General features: G+C 42.4%; 1 protein-coding gene across 7 annotated transcripts in view; it reads left to right on the forward strand.

The window, feature by feature from the left end:
• The first annotated feature begins 4,874 nt into the window (after nt 1–4,874).
• Nucleotides 4,875–9,090, forward strand: part of LOC121682331 (C-myc promoter-binding protein-like) — a 37,951-nt gene continuing 33,735 nt past the window's right edge. For 4 of the 7 annotated variants that reach the window (XM_042062431.1, XM_042062434.1, XM_042062436.1 and 1 more), the window contains exon 1: nt 4,969–5,181. The gene's annotated coding sequence lies outside the window, so the exon portion shown is untranslated. Of the gene's footprint in view, nt 4,949–4,968; nt 5,182–9,090 lie in introns of those variants that run through there. The other 3 variants (XM_042062435.1, XM_042062437.1, XM_042062432.1) reach the window with 2 other exon arrangements.

The raw sequence follows: 9,090 nt of genomic DNA on the forward strand, positions 1-9,090 counted from the left end.
AACTAAGCTGCCTAACTCAGTAGAATGTATTATTTGCAGAGGCGGACAGAGTACACAGCTTCATTACTTGAGTAAAAGTACAGATACCCTTTGCTAAATTTTACTCAAGTAAAAGTACAACAGTCAGATGTCTACTTAAGTAAAAGTACTGAAGTACTTGTTTTTAAAAGTACTTGGAGTATCAAGAGTACAAGGGTAGCCTACATTTTCTAAATATTGCATTACTACTGCCACAGTGCTTACATTTATGTACAGAAATGTCCTATATGGAGTTATGAAAAATGTTAATGTTAATACCTTGGAGAATGTAAAATGAATTGGAAGTAAAATCAAGTCATTTGCATCTTTTTACCATGTTGCCAAGGATGGGCAGTATTTCTAATACATGTAGGCCTATTTAAAATACGTATTTCAAATACAAAATACTATTTTGTAATTGAAACACTTGAAGCGAAAACTATCATTAACTCAGAAAATTGAAATAGTCTGGCGAGGTTGGGCCACAGGTTGGCACATTCCCGGGATGGACCTGCTGCGTCTTCATCCATTGTTCGTCCATGGTTTCGTCTCTTATCTAAATCTGACCATGGAGTTGACTTTGGCGGAAAGCTGAAGGTGATTGCTGATAGGCTGTCCCAATCAGTGGCGCCTGCACAATCCAATCATGTTTGAGAGGGAAACAACAAATTGAGGATATCCGAGATTTTTCTTTTTTCCTTTTTTTTAGAAGTAGAACGGGTACTCACGGTTATGGATAGAAATGTAGTGGAGTAAAGAGTACAATATTTGCCTCTCAAATGTACTTGAGTAAAGTCATGAGTACTCTCCAAAAATGATACTCGAGTAAAGTGCAGATCCCTCAAAATTGTACTCAAGTACTGTACTCCGTTACTGTCCGGCTCTGATTATTTGTCTGAGTTGAGCATTTCAAGTATGAATTGTACAATTCTGTCCAATTGACAGGAGTACTCTCTCTGTCATTCTCTCTCATTGTGTGTGTGTGTGTGTGTGTGTGTGTGTGTGTGTGTGTGTGTTTATGAATAAATACTGGCTTAGTGTGTGTTGGGGGGGGGGGGGGGGGGGGGCAGTTGGACGTGTATCATAGGCCTATAGACCCTTTGAACTGCAGAAAAAAACATGTGCATTCCCAAGGCATTTCCGGAGGTACATAAAAGAACACTGAGCTAATGATATCTTGGGGATAAACAAAAATAAAACAAAAAAATAGAGAGGTTATTAAAAGTCTGTCTGCAGAGTGTCTGCACGAGTTCTACTGCTTGAGAATGCCTGCGTTATCTCGGAAATACGGTCAACACTGCCATCTAGTGGTGAAAAAAGTATGTTTTTTAACATTTAACTCCTACATTCAAAAATATGTCATGCTTCGGCCAGCAGAGGGCGGTTCCATGGTGTAATGGTTAGCACTCTGGACTCTGAATCCAGCGATCCGAGTTCAAATCTCGGTGGGACCTAAATTTTCGGATTTTCAGCTTGTTGTCCCCACTACCTCGATCAGTCCATGCTGCAAAGATAGCCTATGTCTTTATTGCAATGACTCTGGATTTTATGATCAGCTTGTAAAAAGTTGTTGAAATACTTTATAACACAGACAGACTACTTTCAAGGGGTATTTTTTGAGCAGAAATGTAAAAAAAAAAAAAAACTTTCTGGGGGCCGCAACAATATTCAAGTCATTTTTGCAAGTACTCTTCAACCTATTGGTCTGAATTTTCAACATCACTTGAATCAGGGGTTAGCATTCTTCTAAACAACTGGATGGCAGGCCAGAACTCAAACGACTTGAGGAGCATGGTTCGAATTACAGGGGGTATTGAGGGGGTCCAACTGGCCATACATTTGTCTAATATTTCACTGCCTTTGTAGTGATAGCCAATCTTAGAAAAACTTTGAGTAGCAAGATCGCTATGGCTTAATCGGAGGTCTCCCTTCCACTCAGCGGCCACGACCATCGCTGCTGCTTAACTTAAAAATCAGGCCTACAATCACACGCCATAGGAGGAGTTCTAGATAATCTGAGTTTAATGAGGCGAATTATCATTTTGTGCAATTTCATTCTTAATGCCTTAACAAGATAGCCTAGAAATCTAGACACGCCCCTAGTGGCAGCTGCCAGGGCTAGTCTAGCAACTCTCCGTTGGCTTGTGAGCTCCAGAAATCGAAACTCAATCAGGCCAATGAAATCGTGTATAGAGTCGTTAGGTGGGTTTAACATAATGATTGATGGCAGAGTTGCAACGGTTTGGCTTGAATTCCCTGCTACTTGAAAACAAATAAGATGGATGTTGCTGTTGGCGAACAGTGTGACACGAGTTAAGCTTTTATTAAGTTGGCAAACGTTTGAACTAGCCAACTAGCTCCGCTGGTGGGAAACGCATGGGACTCATAGCGCTAACGCTGTCCTATTGCGTGCAGAGGGGATTTGAAAGACAACTGATTATCCCGCCCCTCGGACTGAGCACTGCGAACGGTGAGTGCCCAGACCCTACATTTTAATGTGGGTCTGGCTCGTCAGGCTATTAACAAGAAGGAATCTGCAGAAATATTCAGGGAATTTCGCATGTAGATTTAGTCTATGTAGATTAGTAGTTCTCAACCAATTTTAAGCAAATGCCCATACACCCATAATTGCAACGTTACCAGTTTGTTTGAAACGCTACGTGAACATATAATAATCAATTGGACCTAAAATGTCTTTCCTCATTGCCATATCACCGGGCACACAATGCACTATATGAATTGCTATAGGCTAAACAACGTGAAGATATTTGTTTTCCAACCGTGAACAAGTCTATTTTTTATTTGCTTGATGTTTGGTAGGCTTAGTCTATCCAAGAAAAACGAATCAATTGAACCAAAGGCAGGCCTTGTTTTAGGCTAGGTGAACTTGGCTATTAAACGGGATACTTTCTGTGGCCTATCTGTAAACAATTCTGGGTCTTAAATTTAAGTAGTACTGTATGTTTGCCATTTCCGTGCTATTGGTATGTATGCATTTCCATGTTTGCTTTGCACTGCTATACGCATACGCACAATTTTACGCACGGGGCGCACCTTGAAACCGTGTTTACCCACATTCAACCCTTCCCATAACGTGTAAGGTATATTGCGCTTGCTAGTATGATTAGTTTCTTTTAACTTGTCTGGCAGCCAGCCACGGTCCTATATTTTGAAGGAAAATTGACTGTGAACCACAAGTGTGAAATCATGTGTGTGCCTATATAAAATGGAGAGTGATGTCACCAGTCGAAAGAGTACCCCCCGAAGCTCACGGTATAATTCGAAAACTGTTGAGGAGCGGTCCCAGATAAACTTCTGCGTCTTTACGTTGATTTAAAACGATTCCCTTTTACCCACTCAAACTGTCACTCCACATTATTAAAATCTACAACAATAACAATACAATTATTATACGGATCTTGCTGTTGGCTATGAAAGCATGTAATGACCTTGACAGTTTTGCTCAGTGTCCAAATGCAATGTGCCATGGCGATGTAAGCCTATTTGTTTCCCTGAGGATCACAAAAAACTACAAGCCTGATTTTCATGAAAGTTGTGAAACCTGTGGCAAGGACAAAGGAAGAATTCCTTAAATGTAGAAAGTTGTGAATCACCGGGCAACTTTAACTTTCGTAATGTTTTATGGATACCTGGCTGCGCTCTAAGAATGATCTAGCCTAGGCCTACTTCGGAGATGTCTTCAACATTAGGCTACATTTTGCGTGCCCTCTCGTTGTAGGCCTAGATCAGACATCCCGCCGGGCGCCGGTATTTCAGTCGCATGCGATGGTGACGATTCAGTCGCGTGCATGTGGTGGTGAAGGCAAACAAATTCGTTCAATCATTAATTGATCATTACATTGATCTGTTTTACTTGTCTTTTTGGCAAGTTTGACACCATTGATTGCTTGTCCACTCAAGACGGCGGAGCAGTTCTTGCCATTGAAAGCCTTTGAAAATATATAGTGTGTTTCAAAGTGCAGCGCTGCCGTTTGCGCGTGTAATGTGACCCCCTTCCCCCCTTTATATAAGTGCACATATTCTCTCTCTCTCTCTCTCTCTCACACACACACACACACACACACACACATACACACACACACGTTGCTCCATGTCCACTTTGATTGTGTGTTCACAAAGAAAGTCTTGATATTTTTGCTTCATATGTTCATAGGTTGGTTAGTGTAGCAGAACAAAAAACAACCACAAGAGAGCAGTGTAGGCTACACTGGAATTGGGAATTGGAAATTCATAATTTGGAACGCTTTCTGGCCAATTGAATGTGTGAATATTACATCTGTAGTAAAGAAATGACATAATGTTCTGCAACTGAATGCCTACCCATGGTGTTAAATGTTTTTATTTTACTCTTTATTGAGATTTAGTGACGAGCAAAAGATGCCATTCATTCTGATGCACTTAGGCTATTATAACATTTGCAGTCAGAATGATGGTCAAGCCAATAAACAAGCCAAGCCAATAAACAAGCCTAAACCTTGCAACCTCCATTTCACACCCTGTCACCCTGCATCTCTTCTGAGCAGCTGTCGGCTAGATTTATTTATGTTTTATACTTACTATTATTTCATAGGCCTAGATTTATTTCATTTTATCTAGGCTATATTGTTTTATTATTTCGTATAGGCTACTTCTTTATTATTTTCATAACGCTAAGCTTTTTCAGCAGAAAAAAAGCGTCACACTGGCTTTTCTTACGTAATAGCCCTATCTATAACACATAAATAATGTAACCTACTGGTATCATAATGAATGTATTATAACCCCTCGGGTTTGGAGAATATTACTGGTATTATGATGTCTGTTACAACAACATATTACCGTTTATTTGATGAAAGCCATGGAGTAGGGACCTCCACTTAGGACAACAGCTTCAGGATAGCCTACTCTCTTCTCTTCTAAGTTTAGACCGGTGAGTGGCATGACGAGTCACTGCTACCGTCACAAGACTGTGCGTACCACGGATTCCCCATCACAACCAAAATGGCGGAGAACATAGTCGGGTCGGCACACTAATGAGCGCGATGTGTAGTTCTTTAAGCATTTAGAGACCGCTTTTCGTCTATCTTTTGCAGATGTAAGATAATGCAGTTTGCTAGAGCGCCTCTCTCCAGTACGTAGACGGACGCACATTTCCCCATTGTGGTAAGTTGCCTAGCCTATGACATGACATTTTTCAAGCTGCCCCGTTATTCCCTTGAAGCTTAACTAGGTTGCCGGTTGTACTAGCGGAGCGACAAATGGACAGCTTTAAACATTGTTGCCAGTTAGGATACGCGTGATTTATAAACATCCGGACTTTAAACTGTGTATTATCAGTTGCATTAGTCTATTGTGTTTTTGTTCTGCGTTTTGTAAATAGTCAGGTTTTCATTCACGTCAAATCACGCATCGGAGAGAAATGTGGTACTTCTTAACACTTGATCGCAACATCTCTGTGAATAGCCTAATATCATAAGCATGAAGTCCTACTGCAGTTATCAACCTTTTAGACTGTTCTGTCCTACATCTGATGATATCATTCTCGCAATTGAAAGTAGCCTAGAATAGCGTGACAAGTATTTGAATGAACTTTGCCGGTCAGTTCTTGTAGGAAACAATCAAGAGTGGTGGTGCGGCCTCTCTCCTTGAGTGACATTTCAGTCACGACTAAGCTTTGAATTTGTGGAATATAATTTGCCATTTTTGTAGCATGTTCAATGCATTAATAAAGTAGGTCTATCATTGGAAACTACTATATTTTTCTTTCTTCAGATTGAGCTAGCCTACACATAGACTGCCTTTAAAATAAATCACTTTCACACAGCTTGACACATGGATTTGTCAGAGCAAGCTGTGAACAAAATGATCACTGTTGTGTAAGTCAAGTGGTTGTCATGATTTGAGCCAGACGTTTAAGAACTGTAAGGCTGATATCCTCGTGGTGGCTTGCCAGGACTGTTAGTAACACCTTTGCATTGCAGACCACATTTCCTGCATTTTTGTATCCTGCATATTCTTTTCCAAGAATTGTAGTGGCATGACACAGTTTGCAGTTGTAAGGGTTGCTCAGAGAGGTCACACAGGCAGAGACATGCCCAACAGCACACACTGACACACACACACACACATACTGGATGCATACCCTGGTGGTTTAAAGCACTCAGACACATACCGGAGAGGTGCTGTGTTTGTAAGATGATCCTGCCTCTCCAGGCAGCCAATCTCTGGCCTCTGTTTGTGGTCAGAGAGCAGAGGGGATCTCCCTATAGCTTGCCACTGTGTGTACCGATAATAATAGGGCTAGGGTATGAGTCAGAGGAGGTCGGTGGCCTCTCTGATGCACCAAGTCACTCTAGGTGGGCCAGGAAGACATACCAACACGTTCTTTTTAAAGACTAAAATGACGTGTGACCAATGCCTTGCCTTAGGCCATGGCCACTATGCCATTCAGAAAAGCACTATTGACGTCAATTCAAATGCATGCAGGCTGTACATAATTTGTTGAACTTAAACCCGTGAAACCAACCAATAAGGTCTAGAGACTGTTATTTGGTAAAGGGGGTTCCATAGTGATTTAACAGGTATGAATTGTAGCTTTAGGATACAAAGATGATTGCAGCTTTAGGAAGGCTAATAAGCTTGGGGTAGGTGGATAAGTTGCACCGGGCACTAGGGCTGTTGTGATGAATGGGCGTCATGGAGCACAATCTGTGCAGTCGTCAGCGGACACAGGTCAAAGTGTCAGATGTCGTCTTCGCCGCCAGGGAAAATAAAACCCAGCAGGTGAACCCAGTAACAGGCAGGTGTCGTAGCGCAGAGCTACTCAGCAGTCAAGGGTTGCTGAATAGGTCCGTCGCACTAAAAAGCACTAGTGTATACAGTACCTGCTCTAAACATACCTGAATCCATGTATCAGGAGTCTTTCACAAATCGGGAGGGCCACTGATAAGGTCAGTCAGGTATGCAGGGCAGTGGGAGATGGGTGGGAAGCCTGCAGAGCAGGGAGATCCCGAAGCAGCAGTGCATGTCAAACACAGAGAAACACAGAACAGAAGATTATGCTGGACGGTTAGCCTGCATGCAGTCTTTTGATACGTGTTGTTGGTTTCAAAACTGGCATTGGTCCCACTGGCATTCATTTTAGGATTAGCCTACTTCCTGTTTTGTCAACAAAAACAGTTCACTTTGTGTGAGGTGTATACAGGCAACATGGGAACTGACAATGCAAACAGAAGTGGCGGAGGGAAGCACATATGGCGACTGGCGAGAGCCCTCTGAAGTGTGGAGCTGCTGGGTGGGCGTCTGGTTTTGCACCCCAGCAGAGTCTGGGTGGGCTGCGGTTGCCTGCTGGTTCCATCCTGATCCTCATGTCTTCACACGTGGAAACACAGTATTTCAAAACAGTGTTTTAGACAGGGAGAAGCAGGAGAGAGAGATGTAAGGGTGTAAGGGAGTGTGTGTGTGTGTGTGTGTGTGTATATGTGTGGTTGTGTGTGTGCGTGTGTGTGTGTGTGAGAGTGAGTGAGTGAGTTAGTGTGTGTGTGTGAATGAGTGGATGGATGTTCTCATTTTTAGATTGGTTGGGAGAGACTGATGTTTTCTTAAAAGCCAACATTCACCGAGTATCTGAGGAATAAAGGGCATTTCTTTGCCTTCACTGTCTATCTGCCTCTTCTCTGTCATAAGCAACCATGTCTTACTGTTGTGTATTTTACCAGTATGTACATCTGAATTGAGAAGTTAGAGAAAAAAGAGAGACAGAGGAGTGTGAGCGACACAGTGACTGTATTTCGGATGGTGGGAAGATGCATGGAAATGATTGAGGTCTCTGTAGCTCGGCAGGGGAAAGCTGCTTCTTTCCCAGGGGGCTCATGAAGGGATCGGATATTTAATTGAAATTGAACACTAATGAGGTGGAGCATCAACTCGATGAAAGCCCGGTTTGAATCCAGTCTGTGTGTTTGAAGTTCGTTAATTACAGCGACAAGTTGACAACATAGTACATCCAGTGTGAAGTCACTATGGCCAACTGAATGGAAAGGGTGAGATTGGACGTAATCCAAGGGTATAGTAAGGATGGCAGGTCTGGGGGAGTATGTACACAGGAAGATTGTTTCTAACATGGAACTTCCCAATCTGGCCTAGTAGCTGTGTTTGACTAGGAAGTACCAAAGACCAGGGGTCTGCAAGGGTGCATGTGGGCCCCTGCTTATGTATTTAGGCTAGACCCCTCTAGCATTGACTATGTGTGGCAGATGTTGGAAATCTTTAGGCGCATGTGTATTTTGTCTTCTGAGGAAAATAGTCTAAAATACTGTATTTGATACTGACTTATGTTACTGAGGAAAATAGTCTAAAATACTGTATTTGATACTGACTTATGTTACTCGAAGACAAATGAAGAATAAAGTCTTGCTCTTTTTCTCTCTTCTCTCTCATGTTTGGTCTTCCTTATCCTCTCTCATGGATGTGTGGGCATTGGCTGTGCCCTGGACCAGTTTGCTGGCAGAAAAGAACTTCAGCTCAGTCATGCCAAGCGACAGTTGGCACCACGCTGGCAAAACTGCCCTGGCTTTGATTTGTTTGGGAATGGTGGCTTGTGAGCGCCTGGAGGTTAGTTTTCTCCTGTGCCTATGCCTCAGAGACTGGATGGAATCGGTTTAGAATTTGAATGCAGTCAGCTCTGAAAAAGAGCAGAACATTAAAGGAAACACATTTAGCTGTTGCAGACTTTACACTCCAGTAAAATCACTATTATTGAGTTTTTGCCTTTTTTGCTTTAGTTTTTGTTACCATAGAAATGAAGCTTGTCAGTTCTCCACTAGCTTAAATGGTCCTCAAGGTCGTTCTTGTTCATTCCTTTCTGGCCAAAAATGGTTCAATATCTATGTATATCCATATGCACCTCTACATAGATCCCTGTGAGGGACCGTATGGAGCCCATGTGTTGGGCATGTGGGGCTTGAGTCTTTAGCGCGTTTCTGAGCGGCTCCTTGGCATAAATCCATTCTTCCCTCTCTGCTTCTGTGGCTTAGGGGAGGGCCAGAAGCCTAATGATGTTATACATGTGAA

This window comes from Alosa sapidissima, chromosome 14 (assembly GCF_018492685.1).
Source record: "Alosa sapidissima isolate fAloSap1 chromosome 14, fAloSap1.pri, whole genome shotgun sequence".
Classification (NCBI taxonomy): domain Eukaryota; kingdom Metazoa; phylum Chordata; class Actinopteri; order Clupeiformes; family Clupeidae; genus Alosa; species Alosa sapidissima.